Raw genomic sequence first — 27,685 nt, 5'->3', positions numbered from 1 at the left:
CACATGGCAAAAAAAATTCTTTGACTTATTCTTTGAAGAAATCTCACCAAGAGCTGTATTTCTAATGCAACCACTTGAATCCATATTAGATTTATCTCACCCTATAAAAGCACAATTCATTAAACAGACTGATAAAACTGGTCTATTTAAACTAAGGCAATTTTATCACAGTCATTTCAATTATTTAATGCTGCTTTCTTAAATCAGTACTTACAGCTTTCTTTTGACAAGTATTCCTTCAAATAAATGAGTTGTAATTTAAAGAATGAGAGAGTCATGATCCATAACAATATATACAGTTTATACGAATAGGAAGATATATTTTGAAAATATAATTGCTTACTAACTTTGAAAAGTTATACACAATTAATCAGGCAGTGGGCTCTTTAAGACTAAAATAAATGGCACATACATTTGGTAGTAAAGTCATCCAAAGCAGTTCTAACTTAAGGAGTGATTCCCAACTCAAAACTCTGACTGGGTTTTTGTGAAAAGGTTCATGCATCTTTCAATGAACGTAGGTCTTTGTCTAAGCCAGTCTGGCCAGTTATTGGTTTGGCATAAAAATCAGGTGAAAATTGTTATATTGACATGAAGCCAAGTGAAACTCGGCAGTTTTAAAATTTCACTTTTGAATCTGAAACTCATAGGAGCATTCAAGGGTTGCAAACGCACATTGATTGAAAGCAAGAGGCATCCATGTAAATCCCTGAAAAGCAAAACGTTTGGGCTTGCACAGCTCTGGTGAAGATCTTTTTTCATTAGAAATGATTGTTAAACAATGGGCCTGTGTTAATAGTGCATGACTCCAGTTTTATAATGGTGCAAATCCACTGAAATCACTGGAACTACACAGGTGTGAATCTGACGGGACACAGTGATGAATCAGGCCCCTTATGTTGGCTTTGACAGATTTGGATATTGTTTTCCAATTTTTAAAACAATCTACACTCATTGGGGGTCAAACCCTGAAGTCCGTTTTTACTCAGTCTTTATTCAAGCAAATCTCCATATTGATTTCAATGACACCATTAAGCAAATCCTCAAATCAAAATCACACCCACTATTGGAAAGCACCTTGCTGATTACATCTTAAAATGTTTACATAATTATCAATGGAAGATAAAATTAAAACTCTGTATAACATATTTATTTTTCTTCCTATCAGACACATGAACATCCTATGACACGGTCATTGTGTAGGTATTCAGTGTGCTATACCCATTCATGCTTCAATTATGAAATTCATCCCTTTCTTGTCCAAAACCAGAGTAATCAGGATTTATGGGAGGTTCTAAGTGGACAATGGACTTCACCCCTATCTGGCAGGCAGGCTATGGGTCTGCAGTAGAGAGGTGTAAATTTTTTCAGTTGACTGGTAATTCCAAAGAGTCAAAAAAAATCATTTTGGGTCAAACAAAATGTTTCATTTAATCCACATTGAAACATTTTAGTTTTATTTAAAACATTTCATATTTTTGATTTTTTAATATAATAAATTGGTATGAAAAGTCATTTTGAACCATAAACCAGAAATATTTCAAAAATGTCTAAATGAAAAGTTTCCTTTCAAAAGCTTTTAAGTAGGTTTTGATTTTTACCAAACTAATTTGGCAAAATCAGCATGAATTCATTAAATGTTTTGGTTTCACCAAACCTGATTTTTTTTAACCAAAAAACCTGTTGGGATTGAAAAATTTCACCCAACTCTTGTCTGCAGCATTGCCCCTCTGTGGCTGCTATTGCAGCTTTCCTTGTTTTTTTTCTCCTCATTGGTTGTACTTCCTGTTCTTAGGAAATGTTGACTGCAATCTGAATCATGCAAAGCACACCCTGACATTAAGGTAATTGAGACCATATAAGTGCCTTTAATAATTAATCTCTCCACATTCCCCCACATCTGAATCGCTCTCCCTTGTCTTTGTCTTGTCTATCACAAGGCCTAATCCTGAGCTCCCTTGACTTCAATCAATCAGAGTTGAGGTCACTCAAACTTTAGGAGACATGCAACATGTGGCTTGATCAAGGCCTCAATTTTTAGACTGATTGGTGCAGAATAATAATTCTATTATTAATAGAAGAGTAGGAGCCTGATCCCACTGAAGTAAAGGGTAAAATGTCCATTGATATCATTGGTAGCAAAATCAAGCTCTATATTTTTAATATTTTAATTTATTTATTGAAAAATTAATGCACTATACAAGGGACCAACATAACCACTGTTAACAGGACTATAATGTATAGTGCACTTTAAAAGGGACCGACTGTTAATGGTGGTGTTAGTCCCTTATATAATCATATGAAGTAGATTGTTACTATGCAAAGAGTTCCATCAAAGTTAGTGGAACTACTCATGTAGTAAGGTATTGTTCAATATGACTAAGGAATGTGGCCCTCACTGATTATTAAATAAGCGGCAGAATCAGATTTCAAACTAGGTTTCCGTAAGTGATTTTGAAGAAACAGAAAACTTACACATTTTGGATAAATGCGTTTAAAATTGTTTAGAATTTTCACTCTGGTCTCAGCTTCTCAGCACAATCTCCAGTTTCCTTTCAACTCAAAGTCTGTGACATAGAAAAGAACTGTATAAATAGAGCTGACATAGAAAGAAAGAATATTTATACATTGTTGTTTACACATACCACTTCTATGCCATCAATCATTGAGATATAGCCTTTGAAAAATAAAAGGATTTATGTAATGGTAACATGGGCCACTTGTGTGGTATAAATATATATACTGCTAAATATATGGCATACACACACAGAAAATATACATAACACTAAGTCTTAGTTATACAAGAGCTAAAGGAAAGACAATGCCTTCTGGCTTAACTGGGAAAATGTAATTTCTACAATGAATCTTTTTTTTTCTTTTTTAAATTCAGGCAATAATATACAAGTTTTCAAAAGAGAAAAGAGGACAGTGGCAATACCATCAAAGGGAGAATGGACCCAAACAAATGAATGTTAAATAGGCAGACATAAAATGAAAGCACACAATTGTTTCAGGAACAAACAAAAAAAGCCACACCATTTTCAGCACTCATCAGTAGCCAAAAAAACAATGACACAAAACCACCATTAGTGTTTATTGATGATAACTAGATATGTTTATGTTAGTATTCCAAAGCCAGCCCTGCCATGGGAATGTTTATTATTACTCATTGTAGCTGTAGGCTGCTAAAAGCTAACTATGTCTATCCCTTTCTCATCATTTTGGAAAGATTAATCTTTAGACAATGATCTCCTGATATCGTTAATCTTAGTCTTGAACTTGTTTGTTGTTCTTTGCCCGGTAATCAAGAGAGTGTCAGAAAGTATGCCTCACTTCAGGAAGGGGTAGAGGACCTGCTTCATAGTAGCAGTGCACCTTGTGTAATCTTTCACAACAGTGCAAAGTAAGCAGAAAATGCTAACAAATGAGATGGCAGGGCCTGATTTTGCACTCCATTGCACACGTTTTACACCAGTGTAATTCCATTTATTTCAACAGAGATACATCGATGTAAAACGAGTGCAACAGAATAGAGAATCAGAGCTGTAGGGCTTTTTACCCATTTTGCCCTGATTTATATGATTACACAGGGTACAGGACAACGGTGAGCTTGGCCTTGGGACAGCTGCGCCAATCTTCTGTATTTTTAGAGGAAGAAAGAACATTTCTTGGAGGAGAGGTGGTGGGTTTCCACACAAAGAGGCTTCAAATGTTTACCCACCCACATGTTTCCAAGACCCCTCAATAAGGCTCATGAATTCCATGAGGCTTTTGCAACTTCTGCCCTTTCCATTTACTTCCTGTTTTCTAATATCTGCTAGAACTGGTTGTAAAAAGTATCTTCCTCCTACAGAAAGTGTGGGGGGAAATGTTTTTGTTTAAATTTTCCATAGAAAATTCTGATTTTTCATCTGTAATTCAAATACTGAAAAATTTCCCTGAAAACCTAAATATTTCAGTTTACAGAAATTCAGTTTTTCAACAACAAAATCAAAATCTTCCCCTGTTGACAGACGCTTGTCACAAAAAATTTAGTTTAGTTGAAAACCCAATTTTCCATCAAAACACAGCTTCAGTGGAGAAATTTCAAACAGTCCTACTCTCGGTTGTTTGGCCATTTTGGGGGCACTGTGGGCAAGGGGATACCATGGGAGATTGCACAATTCACACAACACGTAGATATGCTCTGGAGCAGTGCTGAGGGAAGCAGATTCTCTGATTGAATAGACTTTCACTAAGGGCCTAAGCTAAGGCCCACTAAAAGCAATGGGATTCTTTCCACTGACTTTTAGTAAGCTTTGTAACAGGTCTTGAAGAGATGACAGTTGGGATGGAAGCATATTTCTAGAAATTTCATTTAGGACTCAATCCTGGATCCTGCTCCTATTTGCCCAACAACAAAACGATCAGGATCATGCTCTTAATTAACTAAAGACCTTTGCCATTTTGTCCAATACCTTTTACCAAAAAACCCACAAAAAAGAGTAAAACTGTTTCCCGAGCAGTTAAATTCATATGCACAGCCAAGCAATATGACAACTTTGGGTCTTCCTCTCCACCACCCTATCACTATGTTAAGGTGGGAAATGAGTTCTATTTTCACAGTAATTTAAATTTCCAAATCACTTGCTAGAGGTGATAAATATGCTGTTTTCAAGTTAGCGCTATATCACATACTAATTAATGCACCCGCAGCTGATCTTTCTCCAGGAAGGGAATTTTCACAATTGACACCAAACTGAAATTTGAAAATGAAACCCTCTTTTCACACTAGACATCTGTTTTTCACCGAATTAAACAGGCTGTGTGTATTTCTGTGGCAAAATAACTGCAGAAATTGGAAGGAGTATTTCTCTAGATTGAGGAATGAATGACCAGAAAAGAAGGGCTCAAAAAGAGATTAGTTATGGACTTTAGGTTTGATGTGACATGAATACAATAAGAAAAATAATTAGAGCCAGATTTTTGATGATTATGCCCGATAGGCACTGGCTGTCTTGAGAGGCGGTACAGAGCTGCATCACCCATGGGGATCTCCTGGAGAGCAACTGTGATTTCAAATGGCATAATCCCTCCTAGAGGTCCCAGGCAGGGCTGGTCAAAAAAATTTTTGATTGAACAGTTTTATGTCAAAAAGGCAATGCAATAAAAATAAAAATGTTTCACTCAAATGTGTCAATTGAAATTTTTTAACAGGAAGATGTCAAAACATTTCATTTCAACAATTCAAAACATTTCATTTTGACTTCATCCTGTCAATTCATTCTGACTGATATTATAAAATCAATTTAATATTCATTATATTTAATGTTATGTAGAGAATATCTATTAAACATAATATTTTAATGTAATATAGAAGTCTAATCAAAATGAACTAAAACATTTGGGCAGTATTAAATGAAATGTTTCTATGGTCCCAAATCAAGTTTTATAGTATTTCAGATTTTCATTCTAATTTGGAACAAAGTGTTTTTTGAAATGTGGAATTCCTGTTTAATGGGAAATTCTAATTTCCCAGCCAGCTCTAGTCCCTGGTATGTGGGGGAAGTGCTGCTGCTGCGCCACTCCTTAGGAAAGGGCACTATGCTCAACATTGTGCATCAAACCAACTTTGCTGACAGGTGTGTGTAAAAGCAGAAGGGAAGGTATATCATTTTGATACTTTGGCCCAAGAAGTCAAGAAATATGAAAGCTAGGTTTCCGATAGCAATAGTGGTTTGCCTGCTTTGTACTTTTTAATGTAATAAGATGCACATAATACATCAGATTTTTTTTGTATTTCCTGATGTTTTGTGATTTTAACAGCGCAATATTAATGTTGCATTAGCACATTTTCGTACTTATAATACATATAGCACATGGTACAAGAAAATCATCTTTGTAAGGACACACATGGTGTTCTTGAAGGAAAAGAGTCCTAATAAAAGACAAACATTTGTGCCCACACTGACATACTACTTATATGCACAAAATTAAGCATACGCATTACATGATTGTGTCCTGGGAGGATTCAAATGAAAGGTGAAAATAAACAAAAAGCCAGAGTTTAACAAAAAATAAGATTAGAAGAAAAGAGATGGGGATGGAAACAATGACACAGGTAATTAACTGAGTCAACACTGGACAAACTGTTCAACTGCTCTTTGTAATGATATAGATCCCGAATAAAATAGGGCAAGACAAGAGCCCTGTTGCAAGTTTTGTTTTTATTTTTAGACCCTGTTAACATACTTCTAAAAAATGCATGCAGTGACTTTGAAAAGAAGTAATTGTGATATTAAATTTTATTGAAGTTTCCTGGGCGCTGATTTGTGTACGGGCTCCTGCTCTGAGTTCCCACGAAGCCATAAAACGTTTAAAATACTGTCTGTGCAAATGCAAAATTTATGAATTCACACATCTCTGGTTGATTTATGTGAAATAATAATGCACTATTTAATGCTTAAACATGGCTAGGAGCAATGCTAGGCTATCAAGATGTACAATGGAATAATAGATTTATAAGACAGATAACCTTCCTGCCTAGAGAAGCTTGTTTAAAGGTGTTGTACAGATATATTAAACTATATGCAATTTTATACCAACTTAATGCTGTAGGCCTACACTGCATGCAATAAAAGATTACTGCCACTGTATTTGCAATAATAAAATGATCTAGCTATTCAACATAAGGTAGAGTAAAAAAAAACCAAAGTTCTTTATGATTTCAAACTTTTTACTCCTGTCTTTTGACTTAATTTGAAAGCCTGTTACCCACACGATCCTTGCATTTCAAAACTTGCTGTAATTACCTCTTATTGGATTTAGCAAAATTGTTTTTGTTTTGTTCCTTTAGGGCCATATTCTGTCACCCTTTCTTATACTGAATAATAAATTATTCCATCAGCATTCCTGTTGAAATAAATGAGATTGGCGGCGGGGGGGGGGAGTAAAGTGCATCATCTGGTATAAATTGTCATAGTGGTCTTATAGTTAGTGGAGTCACGATGGTCTACACCGACTGAGGATCTGCCCCAAGATGCATAAAGGTAGCAGAATCTGGACCTTAGTTAAAGCAGTAGGATGGGATACTGCATGGAGGCCTATGGTAATGATTAAATATTAGCCAGATTGCTTGAAAAAAGACAAGGTGAAAAACAAAGTCACTTAACACTAGAAATACTGGACTATTGGAAGTACTGCTTCAGTGACAGACCTTAATAGGTACCTCAGGATCCAGCTCAGAGTTTCCCGCGTTCTAGTTAAACGGAGGTAAAATATGATCTCTTATTTTAGCAGAGGGAGAAGCCTTCAGTTCTTCTCAGGAACATCCTGCAGTAAGATATTTTTACTGCAGATGAAGGGCCTGATTCTCATTTACACTAAAGCCCCTTGTGGACCATTCTGGCAGTGCAATTGGGCTTGAGAATCAGGTGCATACTTTCTAATATTGGAAGGAAATTTGCAATTAAAGCTGGCAGACTATTCACAGCAAACAATATATTCTGTGATTTTTTCTTTACCCTGAAATTTTAGTCCTGTTCATGAATTGTCCTTGAATAGACTCCCATTTTTAAGAATCTGTATGCTATTCAAAGATGTTGGACTCATGTTTTGCGAGAACCAGTTCTAACCTTTGGATTTCTCACGAGCTGTTCACTGCAAGTTTTCAAGAATTCAGGCCAGATTGTAAGAATTTACTCATTCAAGTAGTCTCACCTAAATCAATCATTTAATAAGCATCTGAAAAGGGCTGCAAACATGCTAAAAAATGCAGTTCTACTAAACATTTACAAAAATGACTGCCTAATTTTTCTTACTATACTATTAATCCAGATATGTTCATCACCTAAATAAGGTGCTGGATAAGGGCTTGTCTACACAGTGAAGCTACTGTATCAATTTGAAGCACAATTGCTCTTCCTTACTAGCTCCTCATGTGGACACTCTTATTCCAAACTAAGGTTACATCTCAACTGCAATCAGAGGTGTGACTACAGCATACCAGAGCTAGCTTTGATCTAGCTAGCTTGAACACCACTAGCAGTGAAGCCACAGCAGCGCAGGCTAGCCACTTGAGTATATACCCAGGATCCTGGGCGGAACTGTTGAGCCCAGCTGCCACAGCTTCACTGCTATTGTTATTCAAGCTGTCTAGATCAAAGCTAGTTCAAGTATGTCTACACCTGCAGTCACACCTCAGATTGCAGTGTAAATGTATCCTAAAAGTGTCTTTTTGTAGTTTAACCCACTTTGTGGCTGGATTAAGCTAAACTGTACAAAGGCACTCCCAAGGTATGTCTACACTATACACTCATTTCAGCAGTGTGTAGAGTACTTCCAGTACATGTGCCCCTAGCACAAAGTATAAATAGCAGTATAGCCAGTGAGGCACAGGTAAAAACATGCCTGAACCCGGTGGGTATGTATCCTACACAGCTCTCTACTAACCCAAGCAGAGCCTCCCCCACCTACACAACTAATTTTAGCAGTGTAGTGTCCCGCTGCCGGAACCTTTCCCCACAATCTCTCCCCTGACAGAACCTTTCATTGACACATCCATCTGCACATTGCAGTGTGGACCCAGCCTGCTTTTCATTGCAGAGTGTAGCTACATATACCCTACATGCCGCCACCAGTGGTGTGCAGTATATACCTAGCCTTAGTAAGGAATAAGAGTGTCCACATGGGGAGCTATGTGGAACAGCTATTATAGAACATCACCCAATCCTAAGAACTGAAGACACTGATTGTCTGTCTAGGAAGATCCTAAAACCCCAGTGGCACCTCTGAGCTTAACCTACATTTATAGTGTCAAAGGAAGCTATGTGAATAAAAATTATGCTATGCTATAAATGCTGTATTTCCCTAAATAAATACATATCACTTTTAATTTATATTTCTTTCTTTCTTTTTTTCACAATTTGCCACAGACTTTCTTCCTCACTGAGAACTAGACACATCTAAAATTTGATGTCTAAGGCCAAATTCTGATCTTAGTTACTCAGGTGGAAACCCAGAAATGAAAGGAATTACTCTGAATGTATGCCAATATCAGAATCAGCCATTTCAAAAACAGCTGAACTTTCCAAGAAAATGCTCCATTAAGTTATGACTAAGCATGTAAAGTTTCAGAGCCCAGAAGGGAATTTCCTGCAAAGTTACAAGCAATTGAACATTTCCACTACAATTAATCATGTCCCCTGAGAAATGCCTATTTCAGACAATTAAATTTTCTACTGCCTGCTTATGGTCAGTACAGTATTTTCAAATGGTTTTAAGTCTTTGTTAAATGCACACCATTTTCTAGTCTCAAATTTAGCAAAGTGGATGTTCCTCTCTAAGGAGGGTTTCCAGGCCATTTTTGCATATGTTATATCAGAGAGAGTACTTATTATTTGCATACATGAGTGCCTAAACCCACATTAAGGGCCCGACATATAAGTGACTTCATTTTCAGAGCATCTGCTGAGCACCTGCAGCTCCCACTGACTTCAATGTGTTTTGTGGGTGGCTGTTCAGTTTCTCTTGAAAAATGTTTGAAAATTCTGGCCAAGGTAAATAAAATCAGAGCTGTAATTACAATATATCTAATGGATAGTTATTCGTGATAAGGGCAAACTTTTAGTTGCTTCTATATGGGAGCAATGGGAGGATTTCACTAGTTGAGTTTCTGCTCCATGAGATTTTGATTCAGGTCCAATCCTATAAAGTAGGTCAGTTAAGCAGTGCACTGCATGGCTGGTCACCTGTTATAATCTCAACACAGGTAGTTGAAAATTTAGCTGAGGTCAACTAGTAAACAGAAGCCTGAAAACAAAATTAAAAACAAAACAAAAGAAACCTTGACAAAATACACTAATGCATTCCAGAGTCGTCAGAAATGTAAGGCCATGCTGTCCTGAGGGCAAGATGAATGAGCGCTCCAGCTACTCATCTCAGTCCCAGAATGGCAGCCTGACAAGTGGATAATCTCGGGCACACAATGAAGCTCAGCAAGAAAAGACCAGTTCAAAGCCAACTTTTACAGAAAGTTACCTTGGTATTTAGACACAAGCATTACTTAAACCATGGATTAGAGTTTGAAGGTTTGTGGAAAAAAAACTTTACAATGACATGTTTCACTTCCCCTGTTCCAGAATTGCTTTGTTTAGAATCCTGGTGTATATAAGAAAAATATGCAGGGTGATTTAGGAGGGAAGAGGAGGTAATGTGTCTGTCTACCTACAAGAGGAGGTAATGTGTCTGTCCCCAATGTAGGAAAAACCTACATAGGAGCAGGAAACTCGGAGTCTTCCCTCCCCCCACCTGCTTCCACAAAAGGAATTCATGAGGTTCTCAGGAGATCTGTAGAGGCCAGAGACATCTGCATCAGCACCTTCTGCCTCCCTAGTCTCAATAACAATTACTATGCAACATATGCAGCACGAAGAGAGAGAGAGAGACTCACTGTGCAGAAGCCCACACACCACATAAGAGAAATTGGAACAGCATTGTCTATATTAATATTGCCCATGGAGTTTAGATGGGATGATATCACCTTTCTCCCTTTCCATTCAGTGGAACCCTATATTTGCAGGGCACCTCTGAGGGCATTTCTATCATGTGGGGTGGGGGGAGGATTTATTATTATTTGTTTATGGCAAGTGTTATCCAAACAGCAAGATCCCTGCACTTAAGAGCTCATTATCGGTGGAGCATGCTCCGACCCCATCCATTCCATTCCCTGGCTCAAATACACTGGGACCCTCTGGAATACAGGATGAAGTAATGTAGCTTAAAGACTGTATTAGCATGAATTTGGGATTTCTGATTGCTTATGAGCACAAGTGTATACAACCTGATTCTGCTTTCTTTGTACATCCTGTTCTCCCACTAAAGTCAATGGGATTTTTGGGGTGCACAAGGAACACAGGAGTAAACCTACAATGTACAAATAAATCAATTTAGCAAGCCAACATTTGACTATGTGCAGATAAAAAAACCCCAAAGTAGTGAATGCAGTACAAGAGAAAGCAAACATTTGTTATTTGCAAGGTCTTAATGAACCCTCAGGTAAATAATTATATTAGTGATCCTGAAAAGGCTTGGTGAGGCAAATTCCAGAGATGGTTGTGTACTTTTAGGTCAGGGGTTTGCAATGCATGAAGAAATAAAGAAAGCAAAAAGTTGTGAAGGGTACAAGTCACCTAAGGTGCTGATGCAGTGAGATGGTTCCCTCTTCTGGCCAAAGTTGGAGGAGACTGAGCTTTGACTTTACTGTTGAATCAAAATAGGATAAATCAGGAAGAAGGGGGGGAGAGTCATATTTAAGTTTAAACATTATCACCTATGCATTTTTTCAAGACAGAACTAAAATACTGAAATACTAAAATACTGATTAAGGATAGGGAAAATAATATTTATTGGAAATTGTGTAGCATAAAGGTGATGAATCGTCGTTTCCCCAAACTAATGCTGCTTCTTCCTGTGTATTCAATATCAGAATCTAGCTACAATGCTAACAGTGCCTGAGTCCATTCGGTAGTATATATAATTATAAATAAAAATAATTTAACATCTGAATTTCTACTGAGAAGTCAGGAAATACCAAGTGAAACTGAAAGTGAGATTCCATGGGCAACTAGCAAAAAAAATTTACATGAATTATATCATTGTAAAGTTGAATACGTCATTGTCTGGTTTTACATGGTCAGAAGCTAATTTGAACCTCATCCAAGGAAATAAGATAAGTACCATAAATACTGTTGAAACTAGGGAGGATTTAAGAGCGACAGATAACTATCATTTGCTCTGAAATACTGACGAAGGGAAATCACTAAAAAAAAAATCAAACAGTAGTTTGGGAGTTTATATAAGCTGCCTGAAAAGATTCAGAACACTGCTAGGATACCAGTCAATATTTCTATCATCTGTGGGGGAAGGATGGCAATGTTGAAGCAAGAGTTGGAAAACTGCAAGTAAAATATATCCCAGTTAATTTTAACAAATGGAAAGGACAAAAGAGAAGGGTGCACTTACACAGGGCCTGATTCTGCAGCCATGATAAATACTGACAAAAGACACCAACAGGGTTCCCATAGCTAACAACGCTCACAGTTCCCCAAGTCTATGATTTCCCCTTCTTCCAACCCAGCCTCTGATAAATTTCTGACACCCTCCATTCCCTGAAAAAGACATTCAGCTCCTTGCAACCTTCCTTCCTGCTACACCCTACCAACCATTGGTACTATATAAAAATGGATGGAGACAACAGGGAAATTGCACAGTGGGAGAACAGGACCCAAGCAAAATAATTATTTGGTTAATGACAGCAAATTGGTGAAGGAAGCGATGAAGCATTCAATCCTGATACTCTTCTACATTCTGACTTGTAATCTCGCTATATCTTGGATTTCTGTATAATACCAGTCACTATAGAATCCAAGTACTTTATAAGAGGGCTAACAAAAATTTAATTGCTGCAGGCAAGTAATTTGGAATTCATTTAGTGCATCTCCTCTCCCTTTGGCTTGCCTCTCTTCATTCGTGGGACATTATTCAGGAACGGTTACCTCTGGGACAAATCCTGATTTTCTTGCTGAATCAAAACATTCAATAAGTCAATGAATGTTTTGCTTGAGGAAGACCTACTTAAAAACAAAAAGCTACACTGTGCCATTTTGACACTGTAGCAACCTGCATGGAATCTGGGGATCGTGGGTTGCTAAAGGGAAGAGTTTCGAGAAGGACCAAGAAGTCAGTCTGTGCGTAGATCACTAGGAATGTTAACCTGCAGTTGGAATAGCTCTGTAAACTGTTGCTTTACTAAAGAGCCAGCTATAGTTTAGTATGAATGGAGTCTTCTCATTCATACATTCCAAGGCCAGAAGGGACCATTGTGATCATCCAGTCTGACCTCCTGTATAACCTAGGCCATAGAACTACCTCAAAATAGCTCATGTTATTTCCCAGCGTATGGTACAGGAAACAGGAACAGCCTTGTTTTGTAAAGGAGTGGGGGTATTGTGGAGCTCTACTATCCTGGAGGGAGCATCCGCAGGCATTCTGCTTCAAGAAGTCAAAATACTTCCCCCTGTAGCTCCTTGCCGTGCACCTTGCCCTGTGCACACAGTGCTACCGTTGAAGGTATGCACCACACCCCCCTTGTTCAACTAGCCAGTTCTGCTAATTGACACAAAGGTATCAACCTCCCCTTGCCCTTTCTAGAGTACAGAGGACCCTCCAGGGAGCACAGTTAGCAAGAATTTAGGGACTTCAGGCTTTAGACTATTTTTTTGTTTGTCTTATGAGTAACATAGGACTAGGAATCGGAAGATCTGTGACTTTGGGGCATGAATTTCCTGGTATAATTCCTCTCTATGTCTCAGAATTGCTACCTGTAAAATGTGGATCAGAATATTCAGCTGGGAAGAGTACAGACATTCTGTTTCATGAAGGATTTTGAGAAATTTTGTTTTCATTCTGATTTGGAACAAAACATGAACATTTTGAAATTCTGTGCAAAAGAACATTTTAAAAAATTGTTTTCGGTCAATCAAAATGTTTCAATTTTGACTTTTATTTTTAATACATAATATAATGCAATAATTAAAAAATTGAAACACAATGTTATTGCAAACAGAAAGACTGAAAAGTTTTGTTCCAAAAATATCAAAATGGGACATTTTGACATTGTAAGGGTTGGTTTTTCCCTTTTTTTCCCCCTCTGAAACAAAATTTTCAACATAATTTTGTGAAGAACTTAGACTTTGATGGAACTGGATTTTCTGACAAAACTGTTCTGTTGAAGCTTTTTCTAGCCATTTCTGTCATAATACCTATTCTCACAGAAGTGCTGTGAAGATTAATTTTGCAAGTATTTAAGTGATCCTCAACTACAATTTGCTATAGAAATTCAAAGCTTAATTGCTATTGTTATGAAACAGTGCTCTACCTGTCATAATATATTTTTTCTAGTACTGAGGAAAATTAGACTGACTCAAATGACCACATTCTGCCTCCCACAAGTGATTTTACCCTGAAAGTTCAGAGCAAGCTATTTTGATAAAAATATAATCCAATAAAGAATATCACAATGTCTTGTCATTAAAAATTACAAAATATACAAAAAATGTTAAAAGAAAAAATATGTTTCATACATTTTGGTTGAAATTAACCTCAAGATAGGGCTTAAGTGGGGCTTTAGTCAGGCAAAGGCCTTGTGTGAACACTGCACAAAAGTGACTTTCCATCTATATGATGCTTCTGATCTGTCATTAAAAGGCTTCTTCTCAGACACATGGTACAAATATCAACACACATTATACCAATAATATCAGTAATATCAAAACTTTTCACACATGCTCTTTTAAGAAATCCATATACAACTCACTACTCCAGGAAACTTGATTTTAGAATTTAAATACCATTCTGTGTACCTTGCATTCCTTTTTTGGGAGGTGCGGGGAGAAAAGAGAGAGAGAGAGAGAGATGGGGGTTGTCTAGTGGTTTAAGCAAAGGACATAGAATCAGAAAGTCCTGAATTCTAATACCAACTCAGACATTGTCTCTTGTCCCGGGTGATTCACTTAATTTCTTGGCCTCAGCTTCTCCATCTCAAAATAAGGATCATACTTATTTACTTCTAAGGAGTCTTGTTAAGACTTATTAGGTAATTCGGAGCCTTTATTCATGCAAGGAGTCACACTGAACTAAGTAGAAATAATAAGCAGCCCAATTCTGTTACCTTTACTCATGATGAGTAATATTCCGAGTAAAGTATTCAACGAAAGTGAAGAATCACATCTAATGTGAGTAAAACTTTCATGACTGAGTCCCTAAATTTGTAAAAAGCAACAGAGAGTCCTGTGGCACCTTTAAGACTAATAGATGTATTGGAGCATAAGCTTTCGTGGGTGAATACCCACTTCATCAGACGCATGTAATGGAAATTTCCAGAGGCAGGTATAAATATGCAGGCAAAAATCAGTCTGGAGATAACGAGGTTAGTTCAACCAGGGAGGGTGAGGTCCTCTGCTAGCAGTTGAGGTGTGAACACCAGGGGAGGAGAAACTGACTTTGTAGTTGGCTAGTCATTCACAGTCTTTGTTTAATCCTGATCTGATGGTGTCAAATTTGCAAATGAACTGAAGCTCAGCAGTTTCTCTTTGGAGTCTGGTCCTGAAGTTTTTTTGCTGTAAGATGGCTTCCTTTACATCTGCTATTGTGTGGCCAGGGAGGTTGTTGGGAGGGTATCTGTGAGTATTTTACACAGATACCCTCCCAACAACAACACAGGAAGAAGAACTCAATGGACTCCTCCTGAGGGTCGAAATGACAGTCTGGACCTATACATAGAATGCTTCCGCCGACGTGCACAAGCAGAAATTGTGGGAAAACAACATTGCTTGTCTCATAACCTAAGTCATGCAGAATGCAATGCCATCCACAGCCTCAGAAACAGCCCTGACATTATAATCAAAGAGGCTGATATAGGAGGTGCTGTTGTCGTCATGAACAGGTCTGACTACTAGAAGGAGGCTGCCAGACAACTCTCCAAAACCAAATTCTACAGGCCACTTTTCTCAGATCCCACTGAGGAATATACTAAGAAACTGCACCATCTACTCAGGACACTCCCTACACCTACACAGAACAAATCAACATACCCTTAGAGCCCTGACTGGGGTTATTCTATCTACTATCCAAGATCCACAAACCTGGAAATCCTGGACGTCCCATCATCTCTGGAATTGGCACACTCACTGGAGGACTATCCGGATATGTGGACTCTCTGCTCAGACCCTATGCCACCAGTACTCCCCGCTATCTCCGTGACACCATTGATTTCATGAGAAAACTACAATGCATTGGTGATCTCCCAGAAAACACCATCCTAGCCACCATGGATGTAGAGGCTCTCTACACAAACATCCCACACACAGATGGAATACAAGCTGTCAGGAACAGTATCCCTGATTATGACACAGCACAACTTGGTGCTGAGCTCTGTGACTTTATCCTCATGCACAATTATTTCAAATTTGGTGACAATATATACCTCCAGACCAGTGGCACTGCCATGGGCATCCGCATAGCCCCACAATATGCCAACATTTTTATGGCTGACCTGGAACAACACTTCTGCAGCTCTCATCCACTCACGCCCCTTCCCTACCTATGCTACACTGATGACATCTTCATCATCTGGACCCATGGGAAGGAGACTCTGGAAGGATTCCACCATGATTTCAACAGCTTCCACCCCACCATCAACCTCAGCCTGGACCAATCTACACGGGAGGTCCACTTCCTAGACACCACAGTACAAATAAGTGATGGTCACATTAACACCACCCTATATTGAAAACCCACCAACCATTATGCCTACCTTCATGCCTCCAGCTTCCACCCCGGACACACCACACGATCCATCGTCTACAGCCAAGCGCTGAGGTACAACCACATCTGCTCCAACCCCTCAGACAGAGACCAATACCTACAAGATCTTCACCAAGCATTCTCAAAACTATGATATCCACACAAGGAAATAAGGAAACAAATCAACAGAGCTAGACATGTACCCAGAAGCCTCCTGCTACAAGACAAGCCCAAGAAAGAAACCTACAGAACTCCACTGGCCATCACCTACAGTCCTCAGCTTAAACCTCTCCAACGCATCATCAGTGATCTACAACCCATCCTGGACAATGATCCCTTGCTTTCACAGACCTTGGGAGGCAGGCCAGTCCTCGCCCACAGACAACCCACCAACCTTAAGCATATTCTCACCAGCAACCACACACCGCACCATAACAACTCTAACTCAGGAACCAATACATGCAACAAGCCTCGATGCCAACTCTGCCCACATATCTACACCAACAACACCATCACAGGACCTAACCAGATCAGCTACAACATCACCGGTTCATTCACCTGCACGTCCACCAATGTTATATATGCCATCATGTGCCAGCAGTGCCCCTCTGCTATGTACATTGGCCAAACTGGACAGTCACTAAGTAAAAGATAAATGGACACAAGTCAGGTATCAGGAACGGCAACATACAAAAACCTGTAGGAGAACACTTCAACCTCTCTGGCTACACAATAGCAGATGTAAAGGTAGCCATCTTACAGCAAAAAAACTTCAGGACCAGTCTCCAAAGAGAAACTGCTGAGCTTCAGTTCATTTGCAAATTTGACACCATCAGATCAGGATTAAACAAAGACTGTGAATGGCTAGCCAACTACAGAAGCAGTTTCTCCTCCCTTGGTGTTCACACTTCAACTGCTAGCAGAGGACCTCACCCTCCCCGGTTGAACTAACCTCGTGATCTCCAGATTGATTCTTGCCTGCATATTTATACCTGCCTCTGGAAATTTCTATTACATGCATCCGACGAAGTGGGTATTCACCCACGAAAGCTTATGCTCCAATACATCTATTAGTCTTAAAGGTGTCACGGGACTCTCTGTTGTTTTTTTACAGATCCAGACTAACACGGCTACCCCTCTGATACCTAAATTTGTAAACCATTTTGAGAAGTGTTATACAAATACTATAAAATACTTTACACCTTTTTCCATCATGTTTTGTACATTTCACCTGCTGCTGAAAAAAATTCTCAATGTATTTGTTTTCACCAGAATATATTAATTTGGTTGAAGGCATAATATTGCCATTTCCACAAGGAAATATATGATCACCATCATAAAAACAATGGGCACAAACTATGTTTACTTTTTCACATCTGAAAACCTTCCACCATTTTTGTGGAAAACATGAAAAAAAGTTAAAGGAAAGTTTGTCAAATGCTCTGATATTCACAAACTTGTGGAAGCAAAAATGTAAGACTTTTTCCCTCTGGTGCTTTTTATGTTTTCCACATATTTCTAATCAGAGAGGGGCCAAAATTGGAATCTTAAAGATGGGCCATTGCAAATTTCAGAGGAGGGATGGTGGTTCTGAACCCCAGATCTGTACCCATCTCTACTGTTTGGGTTGAATTGAAGTGGCCTATTTTCTGATTTCAGATCAGACTTGTCCAAAGTGTTATGAGAACAGATAGCAAGGTTTTGGTGCTATTAGAATATGAACTCAAACCCTAGCCCTCAATTGCCCTCAGACCAGAACTTTAAACCATAGTGTAAACCTAATCTAGATTTTAATTCCATCTCCTATTATCAATGGATCATATCATACTTACAAACTCCTTACTAACAAGAGGCTAGATCATCCCATCAGTATTTACTCAGAACTAAATGACTTCAGTGGAAGTTCTGATTAAATATCCATGGTACTATTTGGCCTAAGGATATTATTTTTCATATCTCAATTGCTCATAATTCGAGTGAGAACACTTTTTAAATAACCTCTTTGGGGAAATCCTGGCTCTATTGAAAACAATGGGAGTTTTGCCATCAACTTCAGTGGGACCAGGATTTCCCCCTCTCATTCTTAAATTACCCAGCAGGCCAAAATACAGGAGAGCATATAAAAAGAGTATAATTTGGTGCATTTTACACTTTCTTCTGGCCACCAACTTAAATTCCAGTTAGATTCTCTTAAATTAATTTACTAAGACTCACATGCACATAGTATATAATTTATACTCCCCACTTTACACATCCCCTTTGAATTTTACCCTCTGAGCCTAATTGAATGAAAGGAAGTCTATATTATAAGCAACACTGGCAGCAACAGAGCAAGAAACGCAACCAATAGGAATGGGTAGGACAATCCCAGCAGGCCTCATTAGAGTCAGGGGCAATTTGACCCTTAGTGATGTATCTTAAACCTGAAAACCACTTTGGGTGAACAACAAACAAAAATTTGCTCACACAAATGTCTGCAAAAACAATGAATAAAAAAGGGATGCAAACACAGTGGAAGTGAAATTCTATTTAGAAATTGCCTAAAGATTCACAAATAAATTCTCACAATTTGCCTAGTTCTAAATCTATGCAAGTGGATAGTGGCATAATGAAAGCAGAAAGCAGACCCAGGTTGGGTTGTTTTTTTGGTTTTGGTGTTGTTGTTTTTTTTGGTTGATTGACAGCCATGCCATATGCCCCATTACATGGAAGCAACGTGTAACGTTTAAGATACGAAATGTTACCTGGTGTCCTCTCACATATGTTACTGAACAATGACTGACAAACAGATTTCCTCAAATACCTCCTCAACAAGGTCTGCATTATCAAGGGATGATGCCAAGAACTTTTCTTTTGTATTTGTGAGGTTTTTATTCTGAGAGGTGCCTCTTGACATTTTGGCATACTGATGTGAAAAGCATGGATACAATTTCCTGGGGTTTTGCATAAAACATACGGGAATCAGACTGTACCTGTCACAAGTTGCCAACCATAATATGTGGCTTGTAAGGAAACATAACCTCTAGGGAATATTGAAATGATATTAATGTAGTATGGCTACACAGACAGAGGCCAAACTCACCCTGGCATAAAAAGGAACAGCTCTCATTGATTTCAGAAAGAGTTACACTTGCTTATACCAAGGCTGTAGTTGTAAATGACCATCTATCTCCTTACGTACTTCACATCTGAGGTAGCTGTTGTCCATTAGTTAATCCACCTCAGTTGTGTAATTTTTTTTTTTTTTAGCCCAACATTACCTTCATTTCAGTTAGGGTTAGGATGGTAGGATTTTGAACACAACGAAGCAAAATGACAGTTTGGGGCCAAAAAAAGAACCTTCCTCCTCTCCTCTCCCCCCCCCTCCCACCCCGCCATAGATACTGTTGACTCAACACAAAACAGGCTCAACTGGTGCCTATTTGGGGCAGGCAAGCATCCACAGAAGGGCTATTTCCACACTAAAAGAAGGATAAAATATCATTACTGCTGTAGATCTAACTGGAAGATTTTGCCCTAAAAACAAATCCACAGAGGTCTTAGCTACCAGGGTGCACGAATCAGCCTGGATAAAAATTCCTGTGCAGGAGATGGTTTTGAGGACACAAACCAAGAAATTGCCCAGTGATTGCATAGATCTTTGAGGGATTACGATGGGTTGAGGTTATAATGATTGATATTTTAATTTAGGTTATGGAGCTTAAAGAACACAATGAAAGACTCTGACAATTTTGCAGAGAACTAGAGAAAGATACCCTGCAATGAACTTATTAAATTAAAAAGTGGTCTCATGGAAGCTAGCTATATAATGCTTAATTTGAGAAAAGACGGTTTGCTGATTCTATACAAATAAATACAATAGTTGAAATGCCTAAACCATAACATAAAGCAGATCTACAAAGATTTAATTTGGCAAAATTAATTCCAAATCTATCTATGGTCATGGACAGATATAAATAAGCATTCGAGCAGTTTTAAAATATGAGGGCCTGGTTCACTGCTGAGTTACTTTAGCTTTGTGCCAGTGTAACTCTATTTAAATCAGTGGAGATCTTTGAAGGTGGAGAGATGTAAAAATGTATATGTTGAGTGCTGAGAACTGGGGAAACTGGGATCCTAGGGAATTTCCTGAAAGACAAAAGATCAGGCTAGACACATTGGAAAATTTCTATACATTATTTGGTTAGATTTTTGTTGTTGTTTTGAGCTTTTTTTTTTTTTTTTTGCGTGGAAGGCAAGTGCAGGGGGTCTTAATGCTGTATTTATTTCCACTACTGTTACCATAAAACATCAAAATATTCATCAGTAGCTGTTGGCATTGTGCCGCAAATTCCTAGCCATGCTTGCATTGCTGATCAACTCATGAGTGTTTCATGAAATACAATGTAACCCAACCGAATGGCTGCATTGACATAGTCTGTATCAGGAAGGTGACAGGAGTATAAGTTTTGTACAGCCTATGATGCTGCTCACTCTAATTAACATTTCTGGTCCATGGAGTAACGTACCTGGAATGTCTCGCTTTTGTTGGTACATCCTGTTTTTCAGCCATTCTAATGACTGTGACTCACTGACCCACAAGCATAGCCAGCATGTACAGACAGGACAACTGCTAGAACAATCCGACAACTTCCACATTAAAAGCCTCCAAAACCAACATCCCTACTAGCTGCCAAAATTCTCCCTTACACACCCCAACCACAGTTGCTCCCACTCCTTTTATCTAATCAACCTTTCTACATCTCCAGTGATAAGTGCCCAACCTGACAATGCCTCCAAATAGCCAAGACCTTCCTATAACTTGCCTCTATAAAGCTTTACATCCTTATTGTTATTTATCACTTACAGTTTGTATTGAGATAGCAATCAAGATCAGGGCCCCATTGTGCTAGATGCTGTACAAACTCATCATAAGACAAGACTGCTGCTCTGAAAAGCTTTCAATCTACAATCTCATGCTCTTCAACATTATTATAAATCAGTCATTGAATCAATAGCAAAATCCTCATTGCCCTAAAACAGGAGAAAGATCATATCATTCAGTCCCTATACCGCTCAAAGTTAATCATTTCTATTCTCTATAGTTTTTCAGTAATACAACTTAACTTCTGATTTATGGTGCATACTTATTGTGTAACATGTATCTTGTGATGTTGTATTTGTGATCACTTGGCATTAAATTGTATAATCTTTTGGAACACTAGTACCTAAAGAAACACAACTGAGGACTTCGTGTACATGATGATAGCTCCCACTGGATACTCTTGAACACGTTGACATTTTTATCATCACTGTAATCATTCTGCCATGGAGCCTCTATTCCTGATTGTTAACAATCAAGTCCAAAAATAAATGCCGTCCATCCATAAGATGGTACAACTGTAGGTTAATAGTCAGGTCACCCTGCAAAGCTGCTTAATTCTGTGATCTTTTGACAGTGGTTGATTTAAGAGGATGTCTCATACGGCCATGATGTAAAAGGAATAGCATGTGAAGTGGTTTATATAGTAATTAGCATAAAATACTGTGCAAGAAAAATGGTTCAATTTCAAAATCCAAAGTGTTTGCCTTTCCCAATGGTTCATAAGATTTCTGATTGTGAGCTGGACGGTATAGCATAAGGTGTAGAAGACACACACATCCCTTATAAAAATGCATAGCAAATGGGTGAATGATGATCCATTACAGAAAAAATACAACCAACAGGTTTAGCCTTCCATAGAATTCCATGCTATATAAAGAAATGGGGAAAGGGGTGGGGGTTATTTTTTTCAATTTCTGGCTCAGGAAAACAAACTAAAAAAACATCCTCTCCTTCTCCTCTACTGTCACTTTCGTGATGATCTATTGTATTGCCTAGATGATTATACTTCACCATCTGGTTAACCTTATCAGCAAGGCACTAGAAAACAAATCCTGTGCAGTACAATTTTATCTATACCTCAGTTATCCTGATCACAGGCAGTTATCCAAAACTATGACAAATTGTTATGGAGACTTGAAATGTGCTGCATAAACCACTTGTGACTGAATTCAACTAAGGGTTGCTGCACTTTGCAACAAACCACATTGTGTGATGCTGTTGGTGATGGTAAAGAGACAGCATGATCTAGTGGACTGAACATATAGTTGGTGTGATGGTTTTAAGGGATCTCTCAGAGGGTCTGCAGGCAAGGGTAAAGTTTTTCATACACAAAGAGCAAAACATACATTCAAGCTGGTTGACTTTGATTTGTGATTAAACAACAAGAAAGAAAGAGCAAATATAAATCTCCATGAGAGAGCACACAGTATGTTACTTACTCTATAGCAGTCATCTTGGAATGACTCATGGCAATGCCCACACAGAAAGAGTCTCCTTACATGTTAAGGGACAGCATAAGGAAAACGGAACAAGACATTCCATACAATATCCACCACAGAAGCATGGTAACTGTAAGTGACTTGTCAGGAAGAGATAGTACATATATGAGGAATATATTTCTCTCAGTCGGGCAGTACATTCTGTGAAATCAGAGTCTCCTCAGCAATTGAGCAATTAGAACTGACTCTCCCCAGTAGGCTACCAAAGTACTAGCACAAACTCATATAATGCCAGCAGGTGGATGTCAACTGTCAACAAGAACTGATTGGTTCTTCTAATTCCTTAGGAAACAGAACTTCTCTTGCTGGAATAGTGATTTCATTTTTTGCTGGCTCGTTTAGAAAGCACCATAATCTTTATTAATCGATGTGAGAGCTAGAAAATCATAAGGCCTAATTTCTGTTCTGCTATCTGGAAAAACACAGGTCTTTGCAAATGTAAAGCACTGCATTAATTTTAAGTAGGATTAGTAGCTAAACACTTCTAAAAAACTGATTTAGAAATCTTGCTCAGCCAGGTCATAAGATTTTCAGAGCTTCCTGTTTCTATTCCGGCAAAAATATTGCAGGCCTTGCTGATTTTATATGTATAGATCTTCTGGTCCCACCAGCATAAAAGTATACAAAAATTAGAAGAAAAGAGAGAAAAAGAGAGAAAGTGTGTATTAAGTAAACTTTCTCAACCCTTAAAAGAAGGTTTGGTTTTGTATTCAAAAACTGATTGTTCTAAGGAGTGACAAAGGTTTGGGCTGGTTCTTATTTTATCCAAACTGGTTCACCTAGCTCTAAATAGTTGAAACAAGGCTATAAACGGCAATGGGACTTAGTCATGTAAACTAATATACAGAGCTTCTCCCTCCAGAGGGCACTCCTATAAGAACTAAGGATGCCAGCATCCGGCCTGGTTCCCACCCACAAGTGGTGAATTGGCCCATAAATGAGTCACAAGGAGCCAGGGGAGAATTTCTCAGTGTGAGCAGTGTAGTGCCAACATAAGCAGCCCTGTATTGCCTCCTAACCAAGCCTTAGCATAGGATGTATGCCCAGGGCCGGTGCAACCATTTAGGCAAACTAGGCGGCCGCCTAGGGCACCTACTGGTTGAGGGTGCCTAAAAGCCCGCTCAGGCAAGGAGGTGGAGTGGAGGTGAGCTGGGGTGGGGGGGGCGCGGGGAGGGCCACCCGTAGTAATGGGGGGGGGGTGCACAGGGGAACCGCTCCCCGCCCCAGATCACCTCCACTCTGCCTCCTCCGCTGATCACACAGCCCCTGCTCTAAGTCTCCTCCAATTGGCACCGCAAGCCTGCGAGGGGAGGAGAATTAGAGCGGCGCTGGCGTGCTCAGCGGAGGAGACGCCAAATCCACGTGACCGCGGACCGACCGCAGGTGTGCCGCCGAAAGCCGCCTGACTGCCGTGCTTGGGGCAGCAAAAAACATAGAGCCGCCCCTGGCTGCCGTGGGCGGGGGGTCTCCCCAGGCGGGGTTAGCTGCCATGGAGGGGTGGGGTTAGCTGGGAGAGGGGCAGGGCGTAAGGTGGAATTTTTGCCTAGGGCGCGAAACTTCCTTGCACCGGCCCTGGGTATGCCCTGGGTAGAACGGGTCAGGAGAGGAGCCTTAAAGCTCAGTACTATGGAGATTATGAGGTACACTGCATACCACAGACGCCCCAGAAAAGGCTGCATTAATTAGAGCAGTCCCCACATCTGCTCTAACTTATGCTGGGGGCTGTTTTGGACCCAGCCCAGAGACTTCAGGCAGAACAAAGCTGCGTGGCATAAAGCAACATTTGCTCCCACCCCACCCCAGACTCTGCTTTCTGTGCTGCTTCTCTCAGGACACCCACATCACAAAATCTGACCCCATGCGCGGTGTATGTTCTAGAGAGGTGTATTGTATAAGGTAGGCAATTAATGTAGCAGGCAGCCTAATAGTCAGAGAGCACTCTCCTTTCTATAAATAATTAAGCAAATACTTTTTTGATAAACACTTGGCACAAGAAGAGTTGAAAGGACTGTTTTATATACAGAGACACAGTTATATGCCCTTGGGTTTGCTAGTATTCAAATTCTTGGTCAATCATGCAGTATAACTTTACTGTTAATATACTGCTTTTAGAGGAGGATAACGGTACCCCATTATGGTTTATTCCTCACCAGAGCTCAAGAACTACCTTAAAGGACCTCTGCACATGATAACATTAAATTTGGTGTACTGAAGTAATGCCATCATAACCAGCCAGTGTTACAGCCTTTCCCTCTCATAGCCACAGAATGCCAAGAGCTTTCAAAATGCATTACCATGCAAATATCTTGGGTGCCTTTACTACACATTTATATTGCAGGATAATCAATAAATTATTATTTCAATATTTATTGGAATCTCGGAATAAGAAAGAAGACAGATTACACAAATCCATCTTAGTTGATTAATGGGTACTCCAGCAAAAGCCATACACTGATAGAGTGGGTCAGTATGCAGACTATATTACTGAATATTTCAGCTAGGTTGTAAATATAGTATCTGTTTCTCTTAGGGACTGTCACACTGAGTGCAGTATAAAAGGCAATAAATTTCAACAGATTAATTAACTCTTTGGTTACTGGGGCTGTGTGTCACCTATCCTGGCACCTAATAAAAAATCCTTTAATGCCAAGACATAAAGAAGGGCCTCTTTGGAAATGAGTTATTAACAGCATTTCGTGAATAGATGGAGAAATTGTAGCCCAGCCATTTAAGTGTCATAAAGTGCAGCAAAGGCGGCTGGAGGCCTCTGAGGGACGCCAGGCAATACCATAACAATCAAATCTGAGATGGAAGAGGGATTGAGCTGTCCACTCAGAATTTTTATATTGTCAAAGAGCAGCGAGGAAATAATGTGATCAAGAAGTGAATTAACCTTGTGTGTGAAAGGAAGGGGATGATCTGATGGAAAAGGCAGTAAAGTAAAAATCACTCTATAATGCCTACATTGCAGGCAGTCATGAGGGGCTCCTAATGTCTGCAGGCTGTCAGAGAACAGATCCAACCCTCTAAGTACCATAAACCCATTACCTGCATTAGTCTGTAATTGGAATATATTTAGTCATGCTTTCTAAGTTCTTAGGGGTCCCGGTGTTGTAAGTCCATAGAGCATCAATTTCTATAAATGCTCTATCTTTCCATACTCTTGAAAAGAACATAGACATTCTTCTGGGGCAATTAATACTCAATAAGAGATGAAAGACTTCTGTGCAGTATAAAATTTGTATATATTTCCGTATCATACCATAGCACGTAATCTAGTTTCATGAGTGTCAACTCTCTAAAACCTCTCCTGGCATTTCTAGTAAATACTAAGCTGCAGAAACTCTCACTATTAGAAATGGAATTGATGCAACCCCATGTGAGCACTGTATCAAAGCATACTAAGCCTAACAAAGTTGATTTGACCTAGATGTCTTCACTAGGCACAAGCACAAGGCAGTGAAAATCATATATCTGTGTCATGTATTTGTATATCAATTAATTACACACACAAAAGATAGTATCCCTCCAACATAGCTTATTGCTTATGGAAGTGATGTGTATAGAAAGAGTAGATTACATATAATGAGCATGATTCTCCTCTCATATACGTCTGTATAAATCAGAAGTAACACCACTGAAACCCAGTGTAAATGAGAAAACAATCAGGCTTAATGAAGCTAGGTCTACTTAGAATAGCCCATAAAAGAACTGATGGATTATGTATATTGTGTGTCCACCTCTGATATTTTGAGTGCATAGAAACTTTTCCCCCTTCATAATGACACTCCACTTCCTCTTGAATGATATCTTCAGTAACTCCACAAAATCAGTGCTTGTGACATCACGATGAACTACTAATGAACATCTACGCAGTTGTTTGTGGCATCACTGAAACAGGCAGAAGCAAAATGTACATTAAAAAGGCCTCTCTTTATGCATCACTTTCTCAATAATCAGAAATAACTTGAATTTAGAAAATTATAGACAAGCTTAATGGAGACTTACCAAAGTAGAATAGACTATTGTTGTCCTGATGTGTTTGCACTAGTAGAGAAGAATTCAGCATCTCTTCCACTCCAGCACACTCAGACACCTGGCAACCAAAATCAGAACAGCTGAGCACAAGAGGGTTCTCACTATTCCTGATAGCAGAATTTACTGCCCTAAAAGGACATGTTAGCTGGAACAATGTCCCACCCTATGCACACTAGCAAGTTGCTCCACTGAGAGAAAGCAAACATGACATCTAATGTAATAATTGCTGCTGGTAACCACATTCCCCCAGCACCCAGTAGGCTCCCGGCCTACAAAAGCCACCACTTGGATGTATCAACACCACTTCTTACCCTATGATCCAAGGTCCTTCTGACTCTTAGAACTTTAATAGAGCCTTATATAATTTTTAAACCAGTGGGGCTCTTTAAGGATAACTATTATATCTAGTTTTTGAGGTTTTTTGCGCTATACCAGTCTTCACCGTACATCTCTTTGCTTCTGTCAATTTTAATCTTAATGTCAGTTTGTAACTTAGGCCTTGTCTACACTGGCAAGTTTCTGCACAGTAAAGCAGCTTTCTGAGGTGTAACTCCCGAGGTGTACACACGACCAAGCCACTTAGTGCGCAGAAACTGCGCAGTTGCAGCGCTGTAAAAAAAAAAAAAAACACCCCGACAAGAGGCATAGAGCTTTCTGTGCCAGGGCTACAGCACCGCAGTGCCAGTGTAGACATCTCAATGGATTACAGTGCTGTAATTGGCCTCCGGGAGGTGTCCCACAATGCCTGTTCTCACCTCTCTGGTCATCGGTTTGAACTCTATTGCCTTGCCCTCAGGTGACCAACCGTGAGCCCCACCTCTTAAATTCCTTGGGAATTTTGAATTATGATACCTATGGACAGCTTTCACGATGCATGACAGAAAGGGACCGGGACACATTGCAGTGCAGGCTCACAGTGAAGGAGCTGTGTAACATCTACCAC

This window comes from Chrysemys picta, chromosome 2 (assembly GCF_011386835.1).
Source record: "Chrysemys picta bellii isolate R12L10 chromosome 2, ASM1138683v2, whole genome shotgun sequence".
In the NCBI taxonomy this organism is placed as follows: domain Eukaryota; kingdom Metazoa; phylum Chordata; order Testudines; family Emydidae; genus Chrysemys; species Chrysemys picta.
This window is presented reverse-complemented; position numbering follows the sequence as displayed.